This window comes from Pan troglodytes, chromosome X, assembly GCF_028858775.2.
Source record: "Pan troglodytes isolate AG18354 chromosome X, NHGRI_mPanTro3-v2.0_pri, whole genome shotgun sequence".
Taxonomy (NCBI): domain Eukaryota; kingdom Metazoa; phylum Chordata; class Mammalia; order Primates; family Hominidae; genus Pan; species Pan troglodytes.
In genome coordinates this window covers 89,368,599-89,396,043 of record NC_072421.2, presented here as the reverse complement: position 1 = coordinate 89,396,043, position 27,445 = coordinate 89,368,599, and the positions used below count along the sequence as shown (strand labels likewise).

Below are 27,445 nucleotides of genomic sequence, written 5' to 3'. Positions count from 1 at the left end.
ATGAATAATAGACATATATCTTTATAAGTGCACTTGCAAAATATGTAGAAAATATACAACTCTGTTATGTGGCATCTCATCTGGTTTTATAAGTTATATGTAACACCTAATTTAAAAAACTTATTTATTTACTTATGAACACATATCAGTGTTCAGTGTTTATGATAATTTATGAATATAAATGTTTAACATCTAGAGCCTCACACCTTTCAGTTCTACTCTGAATAATACATTTTTATTCAAGTTTTATCACTCATTTGCACAGTCAGACAAGTTGTTAAAGAGTCATTATTTTTATTTCACAACCAGGAAACTCAGTAGTTTTGCAGAAATTCATAGTAAATCAAGTGAAAGGCCAGAAATCTACTTTCTTTTGTGAATCTTTAAACAACCTTATCAAGCTCATTTATATCATATATCACATTATACCAAAAAAATGTGTTTTACTGTTCATAGCAAACAGTCTCTTAGTAATCATCTCACACTCACTCTTGTGAGCCTAGTACAATTCCTCAATAGACATGTGGTCTTTTACTTAACAGAATTATGTATGTTTGTGATTTATTATTAATTGAAAGATAATAGAAATTTTATCTATAGATACACTTTTTTTAATGTCAGTGAAAAAAAGATTTGTGTTTAGGAGGTCATGGATTTAGTTAAAACCTCTATTCAACTTTGTGGAATATCCTAAAATTTTAATTTAAATTATGCATGTATGAGTTTTTTCAAGAGATAATTCTGGAAAATAGAAAATATGGAGTAGGTAAAAAATAAGCTATTCAAAATCTCTGGTGAAGGGTAGGGTTTCATTAAGTATTAACTGATGATATATGATAAGGAAAACAGAATAAATGTGACCTAAGTCTTCATTTCTAAAAGTATGTTTTGAATATAAACATTTTATGATTTATTATATAATTTCAGAAATTATGTATATTATATATATTAAAGGAAGAAATAATCCATGTCTGAGTAAAATACATTCCAACAAGAAATGAGTTCTTACAACCTCACTGCTATCTAGTGGTAATATATCCTAACAGCAGGAAGACAACCTAAGTCCTACAAAAATAGGTTGTTTTCTGTGAAAAGTAGAATTTTCAAGTAACAAAGTGATACTGAATATTAGCAAGAGAAACATAATTTCTAAGCATTATTAAAAACAAATTTCTATTTGTCTAGATCCACTTTGAAGGCCATTGTGTATCATATATTTGTAAAAGTATCTGTGTACTTATATTTTAGGAAAGTGATTCTACTGATTTTTTTTTTTTTTTTTTTTTGAGACGGAGTCTTACTTTGTTGCCCAGGCTGGAGTGCAGTGGCACAATCTCGGCTCACTGCAACCTCTGCCTCCCTGGTTCAAGTGATCCTCCTGCCTCAGCCTCCTGAGTAGCTGGGATTACAGGCGCCCGCCATCATGCCTGGTTAATTTTTGTATTTTTAGTAGAGATGGGGTTTCACCATGTTGGCCTGGTTGGTCTCGAACTCCTGACCTCAGGTGATCCACCTGCCTCGGCCTCCCAAAGTGCTGGGATTACAGGCGTGAGCCAACACGCCCGGCCTGTAACACTGTGTTTTAACCCCCGAGGGGAACACCGTTCTTGGAGGTACTGCAATACCAGGTCAATGTGTGGAGTGGACAGAGCATGCTCCTATTCCATCTCCCTGCTCCAAAAATCCATGTAATATATTGTCCTCGGACAGAGGATATATCAGATATTAAACTGATAGGAACAGATACTACACTCTATCTTAGCCAAAAGGCTGAGAAGTGATACTGATTCTTTTTTTTTTTCAAGTTTTTAAAATATCAAGTTAAGAAAAAAAGCATAAAGCTTAGCTACTAGAATGAAAGTCTAGTTGGGCAAATTTCTACCATGCTGTTTCCTTGTCTGTACTTATCAAGCAAATGCATCTGTGTTCATCTATGTTTTTGTTTGTACTGCATTTGCATCATTATTGCATGATAATAGTTATGAAGAAAATAAATCCAAGAGAAGATATTTTAAATTTCGACTGACTTCTGATCAATATCTTTGACTCATAATATTCCATTCTGACTAAATACCCTAAGGATATGATTAAAGAATAAGGAATTGCTGCATTTTAATTGTCTTAAGTAGAAATATAGAGTGAGTTTTTTGGACAATAAGGCTAATGTCCACATAAAAATAAAACCAGCAGTTAATTTGGAAGAAAATCAGTTAAAATAATTGATTGATTCAACTAGATGTATTATGCAGATGGATTATAAATAAACTCAATTCTCCCTTTACGGTTCAAACAAATGTTATTTAGTTATTTAATGCTGAGAGACATTTTATCCCTCCAGTATTTATCTCAGTATTATGAGTCAGGATTTCTGAACAGAGACTAGAATTGAAAGTTCTTATTTTAACTTGAGATTGTCCAAGCAAATCCATTAAAAATCAAAACTGTACATGCCTCTAGATCAAATCTGTCAAATTTCTAATACAAGTGAAACAAAAATGCAATCATCTTTGATGAGAAAGATCACAAGCCATCTATAATTTTAATTTGCTTAAACTCATTATATAATCTACAACAAAAGTAGAATTATCAAAGGAGAAAATCTAGTTTTAAATTAGACACTTAAAGTGTGTGTGTTCACATTCACCAGGCTGTAACTGAATTGTTAACGACAGGCAATTTTATAGGTAGAATATTTCTCCTACAATTAAGCTGTCCAGAAGAAAGAAGAAAAACCTTAATATTCAGTTTAACTGATGTACTTTTATGTTTCCTCAAGGCACGGTGTTCTGCACTCCTAACACAGTTAATAAAGCTGAGAAATGGATATAATATAAAACATTTATCTAAAAAGAAATTGAAAAGTTTATGTGCATAGTAATTATTAATATAGTTAAATGATATTTCAAAATATAAACAAAAATACATTTATATTTCGCATTCTGGTTAAAAATCTGGACTGTGAAGTGAAAAAGATGTGAGGGTGATCCCTGATGTGGCCATTTACTGTCTTTGTACATTTAGGCAAGTCTCAATTTCTATATTCATACCATGGAAATAATTAGACTACCTCCTACTTCACAGAGGCACAGAAGTAGACATCTAAGATATAGATAACTAAGGATTAATTTGTACCAACTATATATATAATGATTATCCAGTATGCAAAATGTAATTATTTTGGTAAATTTGGCATTGGTATTTTAACCATAATCTTTGGTTCAAAATGAACTTGGGTTTTTCAGTTATTGAGAACTTGTTACTTTTAATAATCAGTTTATCAAGTCAGCTATATCTAGAAGAGATAAGAAAATGATATTGACAATTTTTCTGCCCTTTTAGTCCTTTAACAGTTTCCAACTTTACTTGTTTGTCTTCAGTAGCTTCTGAATCAAGGAGATTCTTTCTCATTGAATTTTTTCACCACATTACTAAAATTTCAAAATTGATCTATATAGTAGTTTCAAAATAGTTATGCAATTAAAAAAACTACACCTAAAATTTTCTCTGAAAATTAAAGACGTTCAAATTATTTCTTAAAAGAATTTACTCTAAAAATGTATACTATGCAGTAGGAATACATGGCTCTGGTAGAAAAGAACACAAAAAAATTAATAGACCAATAACTATGTTAGATCAAATGCTGTCTGTTCACAAGGAAAATCTTCTACATTTTGGAAAAAAAGATAGCTATGTAAGATAAATTTTCATTCAAACAAATATAACAAGACTAAAATATAACTGAGGTTGCTGGCTTTTATACTACTTCCTTGCACTTAACCAAACTTGTTAATTTATATTTTGAGAACAGCATGACCTTTAAAGGTATGTTTGCTGAAGAATAGTTTACAACTCCATTCCATTAATCTATTAAAAGTCTAATGTGTTAGACATTTTTAGCAATAGAGCAAACACCTTTAAAATATTTAAAATGGGGCAAATATTTATTTTTCTGTAAATAAGCAAAACATAAGTTCCATAAATTGGATGATTGGTATTGTTTATGAAACATTAAAACTTTACCTTAATGTATTTTGGGGTCTTAAGTCATAGGGACCTGCTACTAAAATTAAGATGACTATAAAACTGTTCTTACAGTATTTCTGCAAAACAAACTTCTTGGATTCAAGAGAGATCTAAGTTGCAGTAAAGTATTACAGTGATATTTCCGTAAAATTTAAAGTTTAAATTGTAGCATAAAACCTCATGTAGGAGACGTCCCTAACATTCAAGAAGGTAAATGTTATGACGTATGTAACATTGCTTTATAAAATTTAAGTTTCATTCAGAAAATTAATGAGTTAGTATTTTTATGTCTTTAATTTGTTGAAAAAGAGTCACCATTTTACTATTTAACACACATTAGTTTGGTATTTACTATTCAAATCTATAACTAAAACTAGTTTTAACACTGGACTATTTTGGGCTATATGATCATTATACATGTGATTTAAAAAAATGTACATAAGCCCTTTTACTGTGGTGAAAGATGTGACAGGACAATATAGTGAAAAGCACACTGACCAAGCAGACCTAAATTTTATTTCAGACTGCCACTAAGTTGCTTTTGTGACCTTGGTCAAGTCACTTCGAAGGGAATGGAACCTTCTGGAAAACACACATTAAGTCAGTAGGTGCAACTGTTCATAGCTCATAGTTAAACAGTATTTGTGTTTTAAGTTACTTCCAAAAAAGCACAAGTTATGCACAAAGACAAAAAAATATCAAAAATGACCTTCCGTATTAGTCTGTTTTCACATTGCTGATAAAGACATACCCAAGACTGGGCAATTTACAAAGAAAAGAGGTTTAATGGAGAACTCACAGTTCCACGTAGCTGGGGAAGGCTCACAATCATGGCAGATGGCAAGGAGGAGCCAGTCACGTCTTATATAGACGGCAGCAGGCAAAGAAAGAGGTTGTGCAGAGAAACTCCCATTTTTAAAACCATCAGATATCATGAGACCCATTCACTATCATGAGAACAGCACAGAAAAACCCACCCCTATGATTCAATCATCCCCAACCAGGTCCCTCCCACAACGCGTGGGAATTATAGGAGCTACAAGCTGAGATTTTGGTGGGGACACAGAGCCAAACCATATCACCTTCCTAAGTAAAAACAGGAAAATCAAATAAACTAGAAATTCCAGGTTATTATAGAATGCCTAGGGACATGCATTTCACTACAATAATTCCTACTTTCTTCATTTGGAGCCACTAATAATGAGAACAGAATGAATACCCCAACACCAAACAAGTATATTTTCATCAAAACATTGCTAGTCATGATTTACCTCAGTGTATTGCTAATTCAGTAGAACCTGAATATCTCATCACAATTTGTATTTTTTTCTGCAAAGAAATGTTATCCCTAACCTAGATTCTATATCTGAGAAACATTTCCTTTCTTTTCCTTCCTTTATTAAAAATCTCAAATCACTACATAATTCCTAGGTTAAATTATCTACCACCAGTAACTCAGTCTACATGGCAATGGTGAAAAGCTCATGGAATCTTAAGTTACTCCTAACTAAATTGACGATGACTTTAGGCAAGCAATTTAGCTAATCTGGACTAGCTCAATTCTTCATTTGAAAAACAGAAATGGACAAAAGAAAGGGAGGCTAAAAATGTCTGCTCCAGCTAATCCACAGGGTTGTTTGAAGTGTTAAATGGTTATATGTAAAGGCTTCTTTCAAGAAAACATTCACGAATAAATATCACCTTTATGTAGAACTGTAGTTTTAAGGAAACTTTACAATAAGGATAGTGTTTTCTTATATTCAGTGGCACTTCAGCACAATATGTGTCATCATTTATATTTTTAAGTCTACTAATTAACTCATGGTATTCACTAAAGAAACTAAACAGGGTTTGCTTCTCTAACAGCAAAATATATTTTTATAATAGTTTCTAATAATCTAGTTCTTCCAATGGAAAACAAAGTATGAGCTCAGTGGATAAAACTATTCACCCCACATGGTTAACTACTATTACAGAAATCTATTACGGAAATGCTTGAATGTAATTCAAATAAAATTAGAAACTTGAAACCTACCAAAGTTCTGTGATCAAGCGTTACCAGTACTTAGCCAGAGTAATACACCTTAGTGTATTATTAACAGTCTATATCTAAGCCAATCCATAGCCACAATTTTCCTTTTTGCTCCCAAATACTCTCCCTCTAGACCTATTATTTCAAATATTTTTATCTTCACAGAGAAGACAATCCTTTGAAGTTTGACTCTGGTTTCCGAAATTATTTGAAAATAGAACCAAATCCTAATTTGTTTTCCAACTTAGTATTCCTTTCTTGTTCAATCTGATAACATCCTTATTTCCTAGTCCACTATTGACTACTGTATAATTGTATAGTTATGTTAATACATGTTTTAAATTACTAAAGCCAGGGATATTACAATAGTTTTGCCGAATAAGATTCAATAAGTGCTCACTGAAACTTTGTAGTACAAATTTAAAACTCCTAAAAAAGTAAATATAATATATTCTAAATTGTTATTTAATATATATCCTTAATTATATTTGAACCTAATAAATTGGTGCATATATTAGCTGATAAAACAAATATTATTCCAGGGATAAGAACAAGGATCTATTACTGTCTCTGACACCTAAAAGGTATGTGATTTTAAGAATAGAAAAACTTGTTTTGCGTCTTTCCTCATATGTTAAAAATATATAATATATGCAATACCTGTTTCACAGAACTGTTGTGAGATTCAGATGAAACAAAATCTGCCAGAGTACCCTAAAATGCAATGAAAGCAATTTAAAAGTGATAATGTAATTATTTACATAGTAAAATCTGTGATATTAGTGATATTGCCTTTAGCAGTTACTGCAAAGTGCTATTTCCAGTATTTTGTTTAGTTTTTGTGTTAAGTTTCATGATAAATCTGCTTTGATTTTTAGTTTACCTGTTTCAAAAACTTAGTAGTTTCAGTTACAACCAAAGCGTGTTCTTGGGTGATCTATTAATGGGAAAACCCACAATTATTTTTGCTTCGATCTAATAGTTGCTATCATTGGCATAGGATATAAAAATATATAAAGTGTGATGATATTGTAAAGGAAATACTGTATATCATGTTCTCAAAGTGTCTGCCATTTCTCTGAATCATGATGCTTATTTGAGTTGTCAGTCCTTATCCTGGAACCTAATTGTAACTTAGAATTGTAATTTTTTTTCTAATGAATATAATTAATCCATTTCCTTTAAAGTTCTTACTAATTCTTTTGTGATCCTATCATATTATTAGCAATTGTAAGTACTTAGACATTTAGTATGTATTATACGGTATTGTCTTCTGGCTAATATTGCTCAACCTTCACTGCCATCTCTTTAAAATCTATTCTTCAAGTCTGTGATTTATGATTAAAATTTCATCCAGTTACATAGTATTTTCCTGTAATTAAACTCATTCTAAGATCTACTCAAATTGATTCTGAAGCTGGAAATATAAATGACTTAAAGTTATGAAACTGAATTGGAATACTCTGACATCATTATTTTGTTTAATATTTTGAACCATTCTAATATTTGCTGGATCAGGCCAAGAAATTATTTCATATTTTTTCCAGTTATGAGTCTGAGATAGTCTGATTTTTGACATGTATTTAATTACATATGATTCTTTATTTTAATGCCATTGTAAATTAACTCAATTGTTTCTCATTGTCTTAAAACATGAGGCCGGGCGCGGTGGCTCACGCCTGTAATCCCAGTACTTTGGGAGGCCGAGGTGGGCGGATCACGAGGTCAGGAGATCGAGAACACGGTGAAACCCTGTCTCTACTAAAAACACAAAAAGTTAGCCAGGCGCGGTGGCGGGCGCCTGTAGTCCCAGCTACTCGGGAGGCTGAGGCAGGAGAATACCGTGAACCCGGGAGGCGGAGCTTGCAGTGAGCCGAGATCGCGCCACTGCACTCCAGCCTGGGCAACAGAGCGAGACTCCGTCAAAAAAAAAAAAAGAAAAATGAACTGATCGTGTTCATAGAACTGATATTTCTATTTACCATAGAGTAAGTTTTCTTCTCTATTCTTTGATAATAGAGTATGAAGATGTTTTGCTATCTGTTTATTTTGTCTTGATTCTTATAATTCTTTTCCTTTTGGTATATTTTGGATTTTCCCTCTCAAAAAAAAAAAAAAAAAAAAACCCTAAAAAGATATAGGGTATTTTGGCTGCTATACGTGCCCCATTAGGTACATGGAAACAGTCTATGCTTAAATGGTATGGTTTGGATTCGGGTCCCTACCCAAATCTCGTGTCCAGTTTTAATCCCCAGTGTTGAAGGAGGGGCCTGGTGGAAGGTGATTGGATCATGGGGGTGGATTTTCCCCTTGCTGTTCTTGTGATAGTGAGTTCTCACGAGTTCTGGTTGTTTAAAAGTGTGTGGCACCTGCCCCTGCTCCCTCTTCCACCTGCTTTGGCCATATAAGACGTGACTCCTTCCTCTTAGCCTTCTGCCATGATTGTAAGTTTCCTGAGGCCTCCCCTAGGCACGCTTCCTATACAACCTGTAGAACTGTGAGTCAGTTAAACCTTTTTTCTTTATAAATTACCCAGTCTCAGGTAGTTCTTTATAGCAATGCAAGAACAGACCAATACAGAAAACTGTTAGCAAGATTGGGGTTCATACCCACATGGGCACTAGCTTAACATTATTAAGTAATATTAAGAGTAATGAAATCCAAGGCAATTTTGGCAGACACTCAAGTTCACTTAGCACTTACAAAAACATTTTAATCCAATTGGCCCTTTATCTCACTGAGATCCTCAAATTATTACCACTAAACAGACTGTGCTGTTCCTGTAAGTATCAGAGCTTAGAAAAGACTAGTACAGTTTCATTGGGAAGGTGATGGCTTCTGAATCTCAATGGTACAATTAAGACATGAATTCCAACGCTGAAGTGAAAACTTTCAGTTGTTTTCCTAACCCTGCTAGAACTATACCGTGTCTCCTAGCAAGCACAATTTAAACATTTACACTTATTTCAATGGTTGCTTTCAATGTCATTTGTTTTAATTTGATACTGTTTCTGAGCTGCACATAAAGAAATGAGAACTATGAAAGTTTTCCTAAACTAATAATGAATGAAAGTTTCACTTAGATTAAGTGACTATTCGGCTATATTCTAAGATAAAAGTCTAGTTGTGAGGAAAGTGGTTAGCATGGTGTCTAATTTACCATTTGTTCCCACTTTGAGGACTTTTATTTTGAGACAGCAAATACAAAATAATCTCTACCAAGTGTCTTTCGTTGTTGCTGTTGTTGTTCTGCAAAATGTGTGTACTAATAAGAAAATAAAAAGAAGTTCTTCAAATTAGGTAAATGAAAATCTAATTGGATATTCTACTCTAAAATCTGAATGATTAGCTGATATGTTCAATTCTGATATTTTACAAACCAATATCTTTAGGGGTCTATACTATACTAAGACTTCTCAGAGTTTTTGGATTTCTTTAAAAAGATTTTAAGATATTGGTACACCATTGACACTGTATGACGAATGGTTTTCATTTTTGAAATGGTATAATCGTATGTACAAAGTGTCCATGAAATAGATTTGACTGCAAAATGGACAAGCAACTGGTTGTTATTCTGAACTACAGTTTCAACCAATATAGTCACACCAAAGGTTAAAATCAAATTTAACCTCTAAATGCAAATAATTGTAAATCTAGTTGAATTTAAAACTTTCATCCATTGCACATACCTAAATTGTTTCTTTTTTCTTTTAAGAAATCCTGTTACCCTTGGCTTACTTCATCTTTATCATGCTTGTTTACCAGACTATGGATCAGCACCTTTTGGATAACTGTAGTTTGAGGGGCAGCAGCTTCCATGTGTACAGGGAGCTTGTTAGAAATGCAGAATTTCAGCCTCACCTAGAATCTACTGAATCAGAATCTGCATTTTAACATTTCTAGATGATCTGTCTGCACATTATAGTTTGAGAAGCACAGGAATAGAATGTAATTTCCTAGAAACTGGAGTTTAAAATAACAAGTCGTTAGCAGTGATGCTGATTGATTAGTAATTGTATATTGGTTCTATTTCTTTCTAAAGTGTTTTGATTCTGTTATATATGCCAGCTATCCAATTTTTGAACATTAGCCTTATATTCCCATATCTGTTTACTCCTGTATGCAGTTCTGAGGCATTCAGAATGTCTGTGACTTTCAGTGAATTCAAATGCTCTTTCTTAAGTAATCCTGCTTTGCACTCATGGCCATTATAAAATGGCCAGCACATATTGTAACTGCTTTATTTTATGGATGCTAAAACTGAATTCATGGACTAAGAAAGGCTGCAGACAAGGAAAGCTTTAAGAACTGTGGAGGCAGACTGAAGGGTAAAAGGTCACTGTCAAACTGAGCAAATTCTTTCCCGATCTAAAAAGAAAGGCAAAGGAAATTCTGCCTGAGGAGCTCTCATGTAAAGGTTTTGTCCTGTTTGTGTGTGTTTGGTGTGTGTATTACCTATTCTTAAGCCTCTCTTTAAAAAAATTTAATGTATTCATGTTTTGGAAGATTTTGATTCTCACAACCTAGCAAACAACCATCAAATAACAATTAAGGTATTCTTTTTTCTTTTTCTTTTTTTTTTTTTTTTGAGACGGAGTCCTGCTCTGTCGCCAGGCTGGAGTGTAGTGGCGCGATCTCGGCTCACTGCAATCTCCGCCTCGCGGGTTCAAGGGATTCTCCTGCCTCAGCCTCCCGAGTAGCTGGGAGTACAGGCGCGCAGCAAGACGCCCAGCTAATTTTTGTAATTTTTTTTAGTAGAGACGGGGTTTCACCATGTTGGCCAGGATGGCCTCGATCTCTTGACCTCGTGATCTGCCCGCCTCAGCCTCCCAAAGTGCTGGGATTACAGGCGTGAGCCGCTGCGACCAGCCAACACTTAAGGTATTCTAAATATATAGTATGAGAAGTAAAAGAGAGAAGCTATCCAAGGCAGTTTCAAAAAGCTTGCATATTTCACACTGAACAGAAAATCAGACCCTATCATCCAAAGCTCTGGTAGTTCTCTTTCTTCTCTATTTGATTTCCTTTCTCCTCCCCTCTTCCTCTGTCACAAAGTAAAATAAAGCAGTCTACGATTACTCAGGAAAGAAGGGAAAGCTTTGCTTTGGCATAATTTTCCTGCCTACCTTTGCCTGACCCATACTCCCTAACAAACGCACATATGCCCGGGCATAGAGAATGAGATTATGTAGCAAACATCAAATTTTAGAGAATGCACTCAAAATCTTCCCCAGATTATATTTAAAACTTAAAGGAAATGTGTACTTAACTATTTAGAGTAAATATGCATTTATAAAAATAAAACCATCCTTCCAGGGATGTACATTTCTAGCCATTTTAAGTAAATGGGCTTTTCCAGTCATTTTTTTAAAAAAATAAAATACTTAATGCATTGATACTTGAATCCATTCACTTGTTTTCCATATCAAAACATCGTTTTTTATGTTTTATAACATAATATGCACAATACAGGTGCTTTTAATAATCTCTATTCAATACAAAATGTGGGAAACAGTATTTTCTAGATCTGAGTCAGAGTGGGAAATTGTTTACTGCAACAAAAAACAAACAAGTTTTGGATACATTTAACTTTCTGATAAGACACTATTATTAAATTTGAGCAAAGGTAATTAAAAAGCCCTACATGATGGTGTTTTAAAATTCTAAACACATTGGAAAGCAGGGAACAAGTATGTTTGTGGAATAAATTAATTCATGCTATCACCCAATACCTTACATGAACTCCTGTAGCACTCATATCTCATCCCTGAGCCTTCCTTTTCTTATCTGTAAAATGAGGGGTTTGGACTAAATTATCTTTCCGGTCCCTTCCACTTTCAGAGTCTATAAAACCTGCACTATACTTGGTGTACTGTAATGTAGAGTGACAACAAATATTTGTTGAATTCAACTTAATGTGACTATATATTACTTTGTTGTTGTTGTTGTTCATTGTTTTAGCCCTATTAGAATATAAGCTTTTCAAAGACAGAACTCTCCAAAATTTCTTTAAGGGCCACCCTTAACATTTAAAGTATTGCAATGCTGGACAAGCCATAGGTTTTTAGTTATTGATGGTTAATGAATCAATACAGTCAAATTGATAATACGTGCAGAGCCAAGGGACAAGGAAAGAATGTCCTAGATGTCTACTGCTTTTTGTAAAATATCACAGGATTTTTTTTTCCCTTTGCAAAGGGCCTTGAAATAACTTACAATTCCTTCATTTTACTTTTGGGGAAATTGAAGTCCAGGGAGGTGAAGGTTTTTGCCCAAGTTCACTCTCTAGACACTAATAAAACATAAATCATAAAAGACCTTGTGTTCACACAATTTAAATAAACCCCTGCTCTCACTGTACCTGAAACGAGTTTGTAATCTGAAGACAACAAACAACGATTTGAATTTTGGGGGCTTAATATCCTTTCGGTTGATATGATACAAACCCACACTCAACTGATTACCAAAGATATGTTGCTTCCAAAATGTCATGTCAGGAAAAAAAACACTACCTAAAAATCATTGGCAAACATCCCCTAAAATAAATCTTATGTAAAAATACAGGTGTTCTAAAAAAATGACAGTAGGATAGTAGGATATAGGACTAAACATTTGCTACATTAAGTAAACTCAAACTTCAGGGACTGTCATTATGATGGGTCATAATTTAAATTATTTTTGTAAACAAAATGGAAGAAGCATATAAGCATGTACTGTTAACATTTCAATAGTTCTACCATTTTATTTAATATCATATAATGTTTACAAAGCTTAGTGCAAAAAGACACTAAATAGGAGAATATAATGCTAGTAGAAAATTAACTGAAAAACTTATTTTAATATATTTGAATATACTTGTCTTTGAAATTTTTATTTTTTAATCCAAGACACATTATATATTTTTGCTTTTTACATTCAGAACTTTGACAACATATACTCAAAGATAAAAGAGAGGCAAGAAGGGATGTTGGGAAAAGACCTGGCTTGGAGACTAAAGACCATCAATCCTCTTGAAGCTTCCCCTCTTAATTCTGGAAAATCTTAGGGAGCCGATTTCATCAGCGGGAACTTCAGTCACCCCATTGACAAAATGGGTATAACCATGCCTTCTTTTTCTACTCAAAAAATTTTTATGATCCTAATATAACTTTTTAAATGATATAAAAATATAAAATACTATACATATTGAAGGAGTTAAAGAATGAATCAAAATAAAGGTGACAGAAAACAATCTTTTAATTTCATTTTATGTGATGATAGTAGCTGAATTATATAATTAGCTAAAATCTCAATTTGCACTCTAATCACTTAAGGATTTTTAAAAGAAATGAATTTTCCTTTAGTTTAATTAAAATCCATCAGCAAATTAATTTTATCATTGTCATGCTAAAAGTTATATTAGATTATTAAAACAGTTTTTATTGAACAGAGAAATATATTCTTCCGGAATTTATTCTCTCCTTTCATTTATCTTTCCTCCTATTTACCCAAATCTACACGTTCAAGATGAGCAGATTAGGTGTACAAAAATCATTCTTTCAGATTTGGGCTGGAAACAAAAATTGTAGCCACTGATGTTCTTTGTCTTAAAATGTATTATATTGATCCAGTGCATAACACATTAGAGACAATTAAAAGGGCAGTTTAAATCCTTGAACAGTTGAGGATTTTTAGATTGCAAAAAGACAACAGGTACATTTATAATTTCTGGCAAGCTACTCCTCAAATTCAAAACAGTAATTGAAAAATACTCTTTTTCCCACGTTTTGGTGCTGTTTGATAATGAGAATGCAGTGTTTCCCCAGATGTAACTGAATATCAAAAGACAGTTTCACCCTAAAATAGTTTTCTCTATCTGATGAACTTTTATTTTACAATTAACCTTGCATAGAGAATAAATCTTAAGGGACCATGACACATAGGTCATTTGATGTTTTCTCCTAACAAAAGATAACCACATTTTAGAGATGATGCCTTCATGAAGAACTTCTATTGAAAAATAACACCATTTCAAATATGATTAATTTGAACATAGCAAGCCAGTTTGGAACATCAAGACATCTTACCTAGTTTTCTTCATTCTGGACACTGAATGATCAATAAAGTCTTCAAATAATAGAACTCTGCTCAGACAATGACATGTAATTTGGAATGTTGTAATATAAAGTCAATCCAATTAAATGTTCCAAAGTATTTTATTTTTCCCAAAGGTAATATGTATATATGTCTTTGATGAAAAATATATTTTTACAGCATACTCTTTCTTCCCTTCCCAATTCCCAGCGATGTTGAATCAATTCCACTGAATGTAGAGAGAAGAACGATATGAGAATTGCACCTTTACCATACACACAGAAAAAGAATTTTCTAAGAGTGCAGTTAAAATAAAACAAACAGGGGTTCCTTTGCCTCTGAAGATTGGTAAGTGTATGTTGACATGAACACACGTTGACACAGGCTTTAAAATCCTGTGTGTGGGCTGAGGGGGTCTGCTGAGGGGGGTCCCTTCTCAAAATATTTAAACTTGAGCCACTATACCAATCCCACAAAGCAAAAAGAAAAAAAGGAGGAGGGGGGGGAGGAGGGAATAAAAATAAGAAAGAATTTCACTGAAAATATAAAAGGAATTACCCATGGGAAGAGAATACAGCAGAAAGGATGGGATGCAGCGAAACAGTGTCAGGAGTGTGTCAGTGAGAACTTCAGAAAGGTTGGAAATACTCCCCAAAGTAAAATATTTGAATCCCCAGCCACAACCAAAGGAAAACAGACATTTGCAGGCATAATAAAAATATATAACAAATTGAAGGAATTCCACTAAAAGTCTTGTGTGAACTAAAACAGCAAAAGACACAGAAAGGAAGAAACCTTGATGACGAAAATTTGGCAAATCTAAGCAAGTTTAAAGTAGAGTGGCTTTTCTTTCCCCTTAGCTTCTTTGAGGTCAGTGAAAGATAGGAGAATGCAAGGTGGCTAATGGGGAGGAGGATGTAAAAGGGGGAAATGAGTGGACAAATTAGCAGGATAATTAATGCATGGGAAAGGGGCGGGGAATAGCTGACTTAGAGGAGGAAAAAGAAGCGAGTAGAGCTATTTGTTAGTGCCTAAAGGGAGGAAAAAGACAAGATTAAGAGGCTCTAACTGGTTGTAGAAAGAAGGCTGAAATGGGTAAAATGTTACATGATGTAAGGTTCAGAGATGATGCAGGGATGTGTGTAGAAAATGGGGTGAGGTGAAGATGAATGTGCTTGAAAGTGGCTGAAGGAGTGGGGGTCTCCCCAGGACAAAGGGAGTTTACTCGATAGATGGAAGATGGGGAATTTTTCGAAGGCTGGATGGGGAAAGTGAGATGAGTAAAAAGATCTGAGTGGATAGATGATGATGCCTAAAGAGAAATTTTATTCCCCAAAGTAGCCTTCTTTTCTTTCTTAGTTATACTGATTAGCTTTAGGCCCTATTCTTTCATTAGTCCTCTTTTCTGGATGTTACATTATCTTCTTAACATATTTGCTTCCACTCTCTACTGTAATACATCAATGTATTCAATTCTTCATTTAAATGCAAACAACAATAATATTTCTACTGTGTGCTATCTATTGCCCAATTTTCTCAGGCTATTTTGTTGTTGTTACTTTAACAAATTTGCTGGAAAAAAATATTCAAAGATGTTCTAGGTCTACAAAACACACATATACCTCTAAACTTTGTAACAAGACACCAAGCCCTCATGCCCTTCCTTACTTATTCTGTGCAGGGCATGACCTTCCAGATACATTTCTTGGCTAGCCACTGACTAGGAATGACTATTTTTAAAGCCGCAGACCTCTCTCTCCTTTATGAACCTCTTCTCAACCTCTTAACAAAAATTAATTCATCTCTCCATTATGTTCAATTACACCATTTATCACATTGTATCCTAGATCTATAAGAGTGTCATGGCTCAAAGAGGCCCATGCCATGTTTGTCATACTCTCTTTTGTATTCCTAGAGCCTAGCACATTGTCTGGCACAGTAGGTGACTAATGAAAGTTTGTGGACTCTTCAGTGAACAAATACAGGGATGACACCTCCTTTAAATTATGTGAAGCAAGATTCTTGGAGAGAATTAGCCTTCAAAATTTCATTCCCTGAATAATTTTCTTTCCCACTAAGAAACGTGGCTGCCATACATATTTTTTCAATGTAGCTCAAAGCCAGTGGCTTATATAAACTCTCCTTGTCGATGTGCCTCCCCTTGCTCCACCAAGAATCTTATAAATCCTAGCTAAAAGCTGTTGTGGACTGCTTGCGCAGAGAAAAAGAATTTTCTGCTTTCTGAATCTCTTAACCAGATTTCTTCCCTGCCACCAGCAGTCTGGAAGCTCTCTATCAAGAATTTCTATCTCGCAAAAAAAAATAAAGTTTTAAATACCAAGAGAAGGAAGAATGTGAAACCTGCAATCCCTTCTGCCAGGGCTTTCAGCTGCTGAAACCCAGCATTACCTGGACGTCCTTCAGAATCCAGTCCGGTGACAAAAAGGCCAAGGAGCCAGGGGGAAGGGGCAGGGAGTGGGGGTGCACAGTTTATTTCAACCCTTATCAAATGACTGAGCTCTAGAAAATGAGTGTGTTTTATGCTTGGTCGGAGTTTCTTTCCCATTCCTGTATTTCAGACGCACAGCAACTTTAAGTTTGCTGCCAGCTATACGTCATGAAAGGGAAGCTTTTCATCAAAGGGAAGAAGAAAAGGAAGGGGGAAGAATCCTACTTTTACAAAACAGAGTAATTCTTTGTTTCTGCTCCCTTTGCCCACATCTCTCACCTGCGTCCAAACCAAAACACAGTAAGTAAGCAGTTTGTTGCGACACCCCTTGAAGGTTTTTTCCTTTGGAAGGTAATTCTGCTCCAGGCGCCAGTTGCCTCTACACGCCCTGCCTCTGCCCCTCCCTCTTGCCCTGTGCAACCTTCTCCAACTGCATTCTGCGGCCCTTCCACCAAAGCTAAAGAAGGAATTGTCCGCAATCAGGAAAACAGATTAGCCTCAAATTTGGCAAAGCAGGGGCTTGCTCCTTAGGACTATAAGAGCAAGCTCAAAAGGGAAGCCGCAGCGGGCTTCCGTCTTAAAGAAACCTATTCCTGCATCATCCCAATTTGGAGCGCGGGTCTCTAAATAAAGAGCATGGTGGTCTCTCCCCTATGGCAGTAGTGGATAGAGCCTTTCCGCAACTTCCAATTTGCAGTTTCTTCTTTCTGTGAAGGGGATTCCCCAGCCTGCGCTTTCGCCTAAGGTTACAAACCCTCCCCCACCTCACAATTTTGTGGGAAAGATGACCCTCCCCGCCTTCTAGAGAGCTTGCTCTGTGACAGGCGAAGCAGCAGCCACGGGGTTTTTTTTTAAAGAGGCCGTTCTTCACATCTTTTTTATCACCCGAGGGGAGAGAAAACAGCAGAAATTTAACACCAGTTACTACTATTATTGCATCTGGAACACTTGCCCTCTAAAATGTTGCTAAATAAGTAAAGTCACTGTGAATAGTGAAGGTGCAAGCTGAAAAAGGGAGAGAGCTGGGGCGCGGAGGAAAGGAGGAAATGGAGGAGGGAAGACCCCAAATCTGGGTTTGAACCCCGGGTTTAAAACCGGCGACGGGCCGCCAGCAGTGGCCACCCCCGCCTCTGGCGCCTTAGCGCGCCTCTGAGGAGCGAGGGACTGGAAGGGGGGTGCTACGAGCCGGGACCCAGGAGGGGCCGAAGGGACACGAGGGCGGCTGCGCGCAGGGAGCGCGCGGGGCAGGGCTGCTCGTGCTTGCGGGTCGGACTCGCCGCTCGGCTTCCCATCGGCCGGGCCAAGCCTCTCTGCAGCTGACATCATTGCCAGAAGGAGGGGCTGCCCCTGCCAAGGCGACTGAAGAACAGGGTTCTCCGGCCTGGTAGGCAAAGGCGCTCCCTCGCCGCTTGGCGAGTGTGGCGACCTGGCAGCTGCAGCGGGACTCAGCTTTTGGGAACTGTCGCGGCAATTCTTAATTTAGTCGAGGGAGAAAGGTATCTTTAGACCTTAGCGCATCCATCTCTCGGTTCTTTCCTCAAGACCGCCCGCACACGGTCCGCGCTCTCTCTATGATGAACCAGACAAAGGCAAGAAAGGGGGAAACGTGTACATACACTATTACTTCGACTTCCTTCGAATTGCTTCCCCACCCCCAGCCCCGCCGCGACACACACACACACGCGCGCACACACACACACAGACCCACAGAGGAAAGGCCAGCCCTGGCGCTGGAATTTCCTGCTGGGATTGAGAGAGTTTGTTTCAAACAAGATTAAAAGTGGAATTCCGTCAGTCTTTACCAAGTTGCGCGGGTGCCCGCAAGTACCGTTTCCTTTTCTATTTTGAGTCACACCTGTTTTACTTTTTAGGGGGCCTAGGTCGCTTTAAGTCACAAAGCACCTCTATGTTCTCAGGTGTGCTCAGCGTTCGGAATTCTCTGCATGCTCCTCAGGTTGTTTCCTGGTTGCAGCGCTAAGAGCGCACAGGCGACTGCTATGACACCATCGCCTCCTCCCCATCTTTGCTGCCCCCCCCTCCCCCTTCTACCCGGATTTTCAACCAGTTTCTTCCACACACTTTTCTTCGTACAAACAGATCCTAGGCTGGGTTTAAATCCCATTTTGTGATGTTTCCACACAAGAAAAGGACACTTTAAAAATTTTTATTTTGTTTGTTGTTGAGCTTTAATTCTTTTTCTTTTGTCCTAGCCCCTCTTCCCCACGGTTTTTGCTTTGTGGGTGTGTGCCGCAGTGGCGCAAATAGCAATTCCCAGCCCCCAGCCCACATTTTGCATCGGAGAGGCTAGGGCTCACCCGTAAGCGCTTCACATGAGCAGCCTAGCGCCCCACACCCTAAGCCGCAGGCGGGTGAAGCAGAGGAACGCGGAATAAATCATTCTGAAGCAAAAGGGCCCATCTTCGGTTAAGCTCTAAAAGTCTTTCCCTGGGAGAGGCAAGGAAGCGGCTCTGGCTATACACTCTGAGAAAGTGACCTCTCCTCCTACCCCTCAGTCCCTTTGCGACTAAGCGCTCAGATGCGAGTCCCAGCCGCAACCCGGGCGGACTGCCGCTCCGCTCTTCTAAAGTCTAAAAAATGCACCCGTTTGCGGCTGCTCGCTTTTAAAAAGTCACATTTTCCGATGAACCTCTTTTAAAAGGTACATTACTTTTCTCGAAAAAAAAAGAGCCGTTTTATCGCTACGCGCTTTAAGAAAAAGAATTCCTTTGTGAGGACGTGAACTGTTTCTGGGTTCTGTCTTAGAAAACACCATCTATTTATGGGATAGGTGGGCGGTTTATTGATTTATTTATTTGGCTAAGGGATTACAAGTCATTTCTTTAGAGAAAGAGGAACCCTTTTATGTCTGGCAATACTCTTAGAAAAGTCATTTTTTTAAAATGAGAAAATGATGCCGTTTTTCGGCTAGAATATAAGTTGATTTTTAAAAAATAGGCAGTATTTCTCACACCTACCATCTCCACATCCAGCAGGTGCTGGCTGAGTACAGCCCCATAAATAGGGCGGGAAGGAAGGGCGGGGAGGCGAGCGCCAAGAGAAACAGCACCGGGAACCCTGTGCGCTCCTGGCTCTCCTGGCTCTCCTCTCTGCGCCAAGGGTCGTACCCTCAAGGGTTGGAGCCAGCCTGGCAGGGATCCAAACCCGAGCCCCCAGAGGAGCGCAGCGAGGCCAGGGGTAGTTTCTCAGCTAGAGGCATCGCCCCTCAGCTCCAGTCTCTCAGCCGGGCGAGTCTGGGAGTCCGGGACGTGCTCTTTTGTCAACACCCGCCCCAATCTTAGAGTTTCCCTCAGCCTCGCTGAAGCTGGCTGTACCCATTAAAGGGAGAAACCTTTTTGCACAGCCAATGTCGGGGAAATTCATGCGCCGACACATTTCTGACAAAAGTGAGAGTTTTCCCAAAGTAACCAAGCGCAGCGGTGGTAGTGCAAAAAGATATTCTCCCTGCGCTCACCTCCGGGGTTTGCTCTTTCTCTTACCTCCCGGGAAGAGAAGGGGGAAGGGAGAATAGCAGAAGCGTCTTTAAAACCACCCCGTTGTCATAGTTCAGACCTCAGGGGCAGGCAGCGGGCAGTGTCCGCGCACTAAGTGTGGACCTCACGCCTCCCTGACAGCACCCTGTACAGGTACCCAGTCCGGTTACTTACCTAATAACGATGCCTTTAGAGTAGAATGAAGAGGTAAACGAAAGGGAGAAAAAAGGCTTCCGCCCGCTCCACGGAGACTGCGACTGCTGTAGCGGGCTCTACCGCCACAGCTCGCAGTCCGCAGAGCAGCCGGAGTCGTTGAGGTTGTTTCTGAGGCTATTCAGGCAGCCCGGGCTGCCTGTGCTGCCTGTGTCGCCGCTGGCACTGCCACTCTGCGCACTCTGTTTGGCTTGCCTCCCTCTTTGCCGCGCGGGCAGCTGAGTGCAGCTACTGCTCACGGCTCCTCCCGCCCCGACAGTTCGCCGACTGCAAGGAGCCAGTGCCGAGCCAGCCCTTTTGAATGGCGAGGGGGAGGGACTTAACAGAGGGGGAGAAAGGGGAAGGAAGGGGGGTGAACCAGGGGAACGCGTTGGGAGAGAAGTGAACCAGTGTCCGGGCCGCCTGCTGGGAAGGGATGGCGCAGCACCAACTGCTGAGTACCCCCCTCTGGTCCCCACTCCCTGCACCTCACATCCCCCATCGATCCGGGGGCGGCCCCTCCCCGCTGACGGAGAACCAGTAAGAAGGGCGGGGGAGAGATGGAGGTAAGCTTAGGAAGTTACTGCTCGCCTCCTGGAGAAGGAGGCAGAAAGCGTGCTGGCAGCACTCTCGCGTGCGGGACCCGCTGCTGAAGAAAACGCGCCGCTTTCGGGCTGCTAGCTTTCCTGAGCAAAACCCTGGGCATACAATGTTCTCCTCGGTCCTCTGCTCACTCTTCTCTTAGGCTTCCCTTTAAGTTTCACGCATTCACATTTTCTCAGAGAAGTTTGATTTTTCTTGTGTGTTTTTCTTGTGATACCGCTGGCTGCCGACTCCAGCTAGAGAACAAGCATCCCACAGCACCATTTTCTCATACACAGGATACTTAAGGCAGACTAGGGGTAGTAGGGGCAGAAGCCTGGCAAAGTCACAGTTGGAGCTGAGAGGCTGTCCGCATATATCATACTCAACTGTGAGCGGGGTCTGGTACTTCGATCGCCTTTCCAGATTAATCCTCTGACAGCAGCGAAGGGGTGTGTGTGTGTGTGTGTGTGTGTGAAGGAGGGAAGGAGAAGTTCTAGCGACCTAGCATTTGGCTACCCCAGACAGCAAGCAGGAGTGAGTCAGGTGGCATTGCTGCCAGAGACCAGGCAGCGTCGCGGGCATGGACGGCGCTTTTCCAAGGTAGGAAAGGGGGCAAGAGAGGGAGGAAACCAGCCCGGAGCCTCATGCCTGGTGCTTGCCAGCCAGCTCTGGCTGCCTGGTGGGCGACGGCTGGGTGGGCATCCGGGTGCCAGGTCCCCAAGGACCACTAAAGGTACCAGGAGGAATGTGGCTGGTTTATGCCTTCGAAGGGTCGTGGATATAAGGAAGTAGGGGCCAATTCCCCCGTTCCTGGCATGTGATTAAAAAACCAGTAGTAACAACATCAAAACCACCCCAGCTGGTCAACTCTTATTCTTGTTTCAAGGAACAACTCCTTAAATTTACCCAGACGCCAGAAAATTAACCAGGTGAATTTTCTAAATTCCTCTCTCCAGAAAGGTGTACGATTTTATGGGGAAAATCCACTTTCCGTGCTTATCCTGTAGAAAAACTTATCTTTCTGGTGCTGTGCAATTATTTGAAAGGAGGTGGCTCTTTTTCCTGAAATAAAAGGAGAAAAAGTAGAGAATGTTTCAGAGCACCAATAACACAGTATCCATTTTTTATTTTTTGTCTACTGAATGGAAGAGGAGATGACATCTGCATAGAGATAGAACATCAAGAAGGAAAAATTTTCAGAATTATAATAAGTTGCTTTTCTCTAATAGCTGTTTCAGGGAAAGTTTTTTAACTGAAAGGCAAATCCTTATGACTTGTTTCCCCAGTATATCCTTCTCCATCTTCTTAGCTGCCTCCTTTGCCATTCCTGATATTTTGAAGGTTAAAACCTTGGTTCAAATATTCCTCATGTCACTTTTTTGCATATTTTTATACCGAAAGCCATGCTACTAGGAGAAACATCAGCACCGCAGCTCAATGCAGGTCTGCATGAAAGAAAACAGAGAAATATTTACTTGCACAGGTGTGAGGAGACACTTCACTATTACATTTTGCTCCTCCTGTAACTGTCCCTTCATTATTCACAGTATCCAGCACATGCATTGTACTCTTCTTGGGAGCTAGGAAATGCCTGAGAGGGGAAATCAGAAGCTGCTAAATGGTTACAGCTCTGACTCTTAGGGATTGCAATACTGGATGAGACTGTGTCATGGGAGATGGCAGGAACTCAATGCAAATAAAATCACTGATTGATCCAGGGACAGTGTGGCACAGGCATGCTATGGGAGTGCTTTCAAATACTAAGAATTATTCATAACATCCACATTAGATACCAATTAATTGATTTCTGAAGATTTCCATTTAATCCCTAGGCAGGAGAAGAGAACTATTTTGTCACCGTTTAAAGTATTTAAAGTTATCATGACAGACTTATGAGGTTAATATTATTATTCCATTTTGCAATTCCTGAAACTGAAATTCATAGAGGACAGGTGATTTGCACAAGACCACGACGCTAAAGAGTAACAGACTCTAGATTTCTATTCAGGGTATATAACTCATAAATTCAGCTACATGGTTACTTTATAGTTAATCTGAATTCTTCTATATATAATATGGAGCAGAGCATTTAGTTTTAGGTGTATAGTCCAATAGGAAATGATCTGAATAGATTAGAAACATTACTTACAGACCAAGGAGACTCTACTAGTTGAACTAAGCAATCCAGAAAATTACCTAAGAAGTTGAGTCTGTTGAAAAGACTGACAGAAATCCACATCTGAAAATAATGAAAATTTTCCCCCATTTTCTTTTCTCCTGTGTTCTGTCTGATGGTGGCACCAATGAGCAACGGAATAACCAAAAGGCACCTGGCAAAAAGCTCTAGGCATTCTAACTCTAAAAGGACTGATGAAGACGCTTTTCTGACTACAGACAGAAGGACTCCCCGTTACTGAATGTTTTTAATGTACCATCTGCATTATATAAATTGTCCCATTAATCCTCCAAACCATTCTAAGAGGTAGGTATTATTAGCTTCATGTTTTCCTTAACAAATGAGAAAACAGAGACTCGGTAAAAATGCCCAAGGTATTATAGCTATAAAATACACAGGAAATTCCAACCCGTGTTACGTCCAGTCCATTGTGCTGCCCCTCAGCATACGGTCTTCAGATTGTGTAGTGACACATTTTCAGAATGTGCAATACATAAAAATTTTATGACTAACAAAAGTCCTCAAAAGCAAAAAGGACACTGTGGGAATCTGGTTTTTGGATGAGGTGTCAGGAAGGAACTGTGATATTTATTGCATTTTGTTTCTTCAGTGTTCCCATTAGGAACCTAGACCAGGGTTCTGCTATGATCATAAAAGGGAAATTATGATAATATATACCCCATAAACATGGAAATATGTATATTCTCTGAGGGATAAACTATGAAGCCATTCTGATTATATAAAGGATCAAAGAAGAGTTTTCAAAAACATCAGTGAGTAAGGATGTTTCTCAGGCCTGTAAGAATTGATTAAAACCAAGAAATAACATGCCCATCTAAAAAAGGATTGATCAGCCATAGAATCCTGGTGAAAGAAAACTGAGAGAGATGAGCATTGGCAACACCTATTCATGTACATTTTCATTTCTCTGACAAAATCACCCTTGATATGAGATTGATGAAGCCAATCAAATATTGTTATTTCAATTCACCTTGCATGAAACATCCCTTATCAAGCAATCTGTCATCTCATTGTGATCTGTCTTTCCTTATAGTCTCTGTTCAGAGAAGGAGTGTACAGGTCATGCAGATAGATGACAACAGAGTAATTTGTATTTATCATGTGACAGTTATTTTGCACTAAATTCCATTCTTTTTTTGTGTTTTACATCACAAATTGCACTATTCATTGCACAGACATGTTATAATCAATAGATCATCATTGCTATTGGGAAAGTAGATTGGTGTATGGGAATGAAACAGAAAGACTGGATAAAAGACATTCTCCATGATATTTTTAATGTTTAATATTAAACCATCAGCAACAATTGCAATCAGTAGGAGGGAGTGATGCTCAGTAGTTAAGAAAAAACCTTTGATTTTTGACCAAATTTGGAGTCTTGGCTCTGCCATGTTCTAGCTGTCTGGCTGTGAAGAAATTAATCTCTAGACCTGTATTGTCCAATAAGATAACCACTATCCACATGTGGCTACTGAGCACATGAAATGTGGCTTGCCCTAGTTGACATATGCTTCGAGTGTAAAGTACACACCCAATTTTGAAGGTATATCACATAAACACACACACACACACACACACACACACACGTATGTAAAATATATTGACCAGGTGCCATGGTTCAGGCCTGTAATCCCAACACTTTGGAGGACCAAGGCAGGAGGATTGCTTGAGCTCAGGAGTTCCAGACCAGCTTGGGCAACATAGTGAGACCTCATCTATACTAAAAATAAAAAATTCACCAGGTGTGGCAGCGCACACCTGTAGTCCCTGCTACTCGGGAGGCTGAGTTGGGAGCATTACTTAGGCCCAGGACTCGAAGGCTGCGGTGAGCTATGATTGTGGCATTTTACTCTAGCCTAGGCAACAGAGCAAGACTCTGTTTCAATATATAATATAATATAACATAATATACCATTATCATTGCATATCGGTTACATGATGAAATAATATATTGACTCATTGGTTCAACAAATATATTATTAAATTAATTTCAACTGTGTATTTTTAATATTTTTAGAAAATTTCAAATTACATGTGTGGCTTGCATTACGTAGCTTTTTGGACAGAGCTGTCCTAAAAAGCTACAGTTCCTTCATCTAAAATTAGGGATAATAACCTTATCCACCTCAAAATATTGTAGTGATATTTAAATAAGGTAATTCATCTAAAATGCTCAGCAGAATGTCTAAAATAAAGCTAAAAAGTTGTCACTCTCCAAGACATAAAAAAATAAAGATGTTAAGGAAAATTAAAAGATAACATAAACCTCAAAGGAATAGAGAATGCTTAAAGCAAAAGCCTTAGTTAAGAATTCATTTCTCTTTATCCCAAGTGAAATCATTCTGCTTCTCTCTTTAAAAGCAATAGCAAACATTCATGTGCCGTCACAGGGGTAGGGGAACAATACTGTGACCTACAAATATTATAGTGCATATGAAAATGATATGAGAAGTTAAAAGTACTTTCTCAATTCCAAGCATTTTTACTATCATAATTTGTACAGGCAGTTTTACATTTAATTGGTAGATATTTCTAGTATTCAGGCGTTCATGTCACAAATGATAATAAGGCTGAAACTGGTACAGATACACAAAAGACAAATGAATTTCTTCAGAAGCTAAAGATTGAGAAGTGGGAGAAGGTCTGCTAGTTACCGAGCTCTATGCTGTCGGTGGTTTAACTGCTTTACCTAGCAGCTCACCAAATGCATAGCTCAGCTGGAGACACTAGAGGGTACTATTACTGAAAACATAGATGAATGAAATCTTTCAACACACTTCCCCCTCTCCACCACTATAATGTATAAGAATATTTGAAAAGGGCGTATCTGTGAAATGAAAGTAACATTTCTCCATTCCCTCCTGTATATGACTTGCAAGGATTTTTTGGTTTTTGTTTTTTTGTTTTGTAGACCTGGGACTGGCCTTACAACACTACCAAAATAAAAAATATATATATCAGAAGTGTGCTATAATGTTTGGGCCAATAATTGGGAAAAGTTTGAACTCGTTCCCTGCTCTGAGAAATGCTTTACTGAAAGTCCAAGGAGGGGAGGAAAAGAAGGGCTTTCTATAGAGGAAAGATTTTGATAAGAATTCTTAACTACTTCAACGACCTCTGTAATTAATAGGGGTGTGACAACTGTTTGGTAGTCAGGTCATATAGAAGATGTTTTTTTTTCCAGTAGGCTTGAACAGCTCCACAATTGCAGTGGATAAAAGCTGTAGCTGAATTTCTTTCACAAGAACCTGACAATTACAGCCTTATGTTTATAGCTGAACTTTGTTGAAGCACTGAGCGCTGATTATAAATGATTATAAATTATAAATGATTGTAAATGTGGGGTTGTTCTCAAGGTTGCTCTTTTCCCCTGAAGAATTAATTTCTCCTACTGTACTCTTATTTTTCTGCAAATGAATAGCTGCAAACTGTACCAGATGAGGATTTTCATCTGTGTGCTACTGGCCTGTGTTGTGATGGCAGCACGTGAATGGGGAAAATTATTGTTTTTTTAAAGAGTAGAATGATTAGAATGCTATTAACAGTCTCTATCTTTCTTGTTTCTTTAGGACAGGTTTTGCCTTAAGTTATCCAGATGTTGCATGGTGAGGTGAAGGATTCCAACAGTTTTGTTCGTTGAGAAAAGCAGAATCCTTTTGTTTTTCATTAACAATGAGAATGAATTTTCCTATTCCATCAAGATTTCTATGTGGCCATCTCTTCAGGACATAGGTATCAGCTACCGTTTTAAATTTAGGAAATGCACACACATATGCAACCAACCACATAATGTTTCCAAAGCAATATATTGAGATTGATACAAATACACATTTTTCAAGAATCCTGGACTAATCCCACACTACTCTGAGCCTTCTTTACTTTTTAAGCCTCTTTATTTCTATTATATGACTGTGAACTAAGTAGATTTAACTTTTGTATGCTTTTAAAATCAGTTATATTTTCTGATATGTGATAACAAATATACTGTGTATTTCATTGAAACGTATAGGAAAACTGCTCTTTTTTTCCTTTTAAAATCAATGCCTATGGTATAGTCAACAAAGTATTTAATGAGTGGCTATTTTGAGCCATTTTTAATTGGCTGGACTACTGCAGACATACCATTTTAAATGATTACACATATGTCTAGAGAATCAGCATAGGATTTTTGTTTTTCCTTTGAGATTGAACAATTTTTATTTCATCATTACTAAAACTTAGCTGACAATTTTTATTTTTTCATTACTAAAACTTAGCTGGATGTCAGTTTCTGCCTTTAAATAAAATATCCAAATCCAGGATTATTCTCAATTGCAAAAATGCAGCTGGTCTCAACTATTCCTTTTATATTTTCTTTCACATAGGGTAGAAAATGGTGAATCATTGTACTTTCATATAATAAA

General features: G+C 38.0%; 1 protein-coding gene and 1 non-coding gene across 7 annotated transcripts in view; both read right to left on the bottom strand.

Annotated features, from left to right (window-relative positions):
* PCDH11X (protocadherin 11 X-linked) overlaps positions 1 to 20,680 on the bottom strand; it is an 828,783-nt gene extending 808,103 nt beyond the window's left edge. For 3 of the 6 annotated variants that reach the window (XM_054676896.1, XM_054676897.1, XM_054676898.1), the window contains exon 1: positions 20,243 to 20,680. The gene's annotated coding sequence lies outside the window, so the exon portion shown is untranslated. The remainder of the gene's footprint in view (positions 1 to 20,242) is intronic. The other 3 variants (XM_024353219.3, XM_016943511.4, XM_009439310.5) reach the window with 1 other exon arrangement.
* Positions 1,592 to 1,782, bottom strand: LOC112207252 (U2 spliceosomal RNA). Its single transcript, XR_002941698.1, has one exon. It is a non-coding gene; the product is annotated as a U2 spliceosomal RNA (small nuclear RNA).
* Positions 20,681 to 27,445: the final 6,765 nt, after the last annotated feature.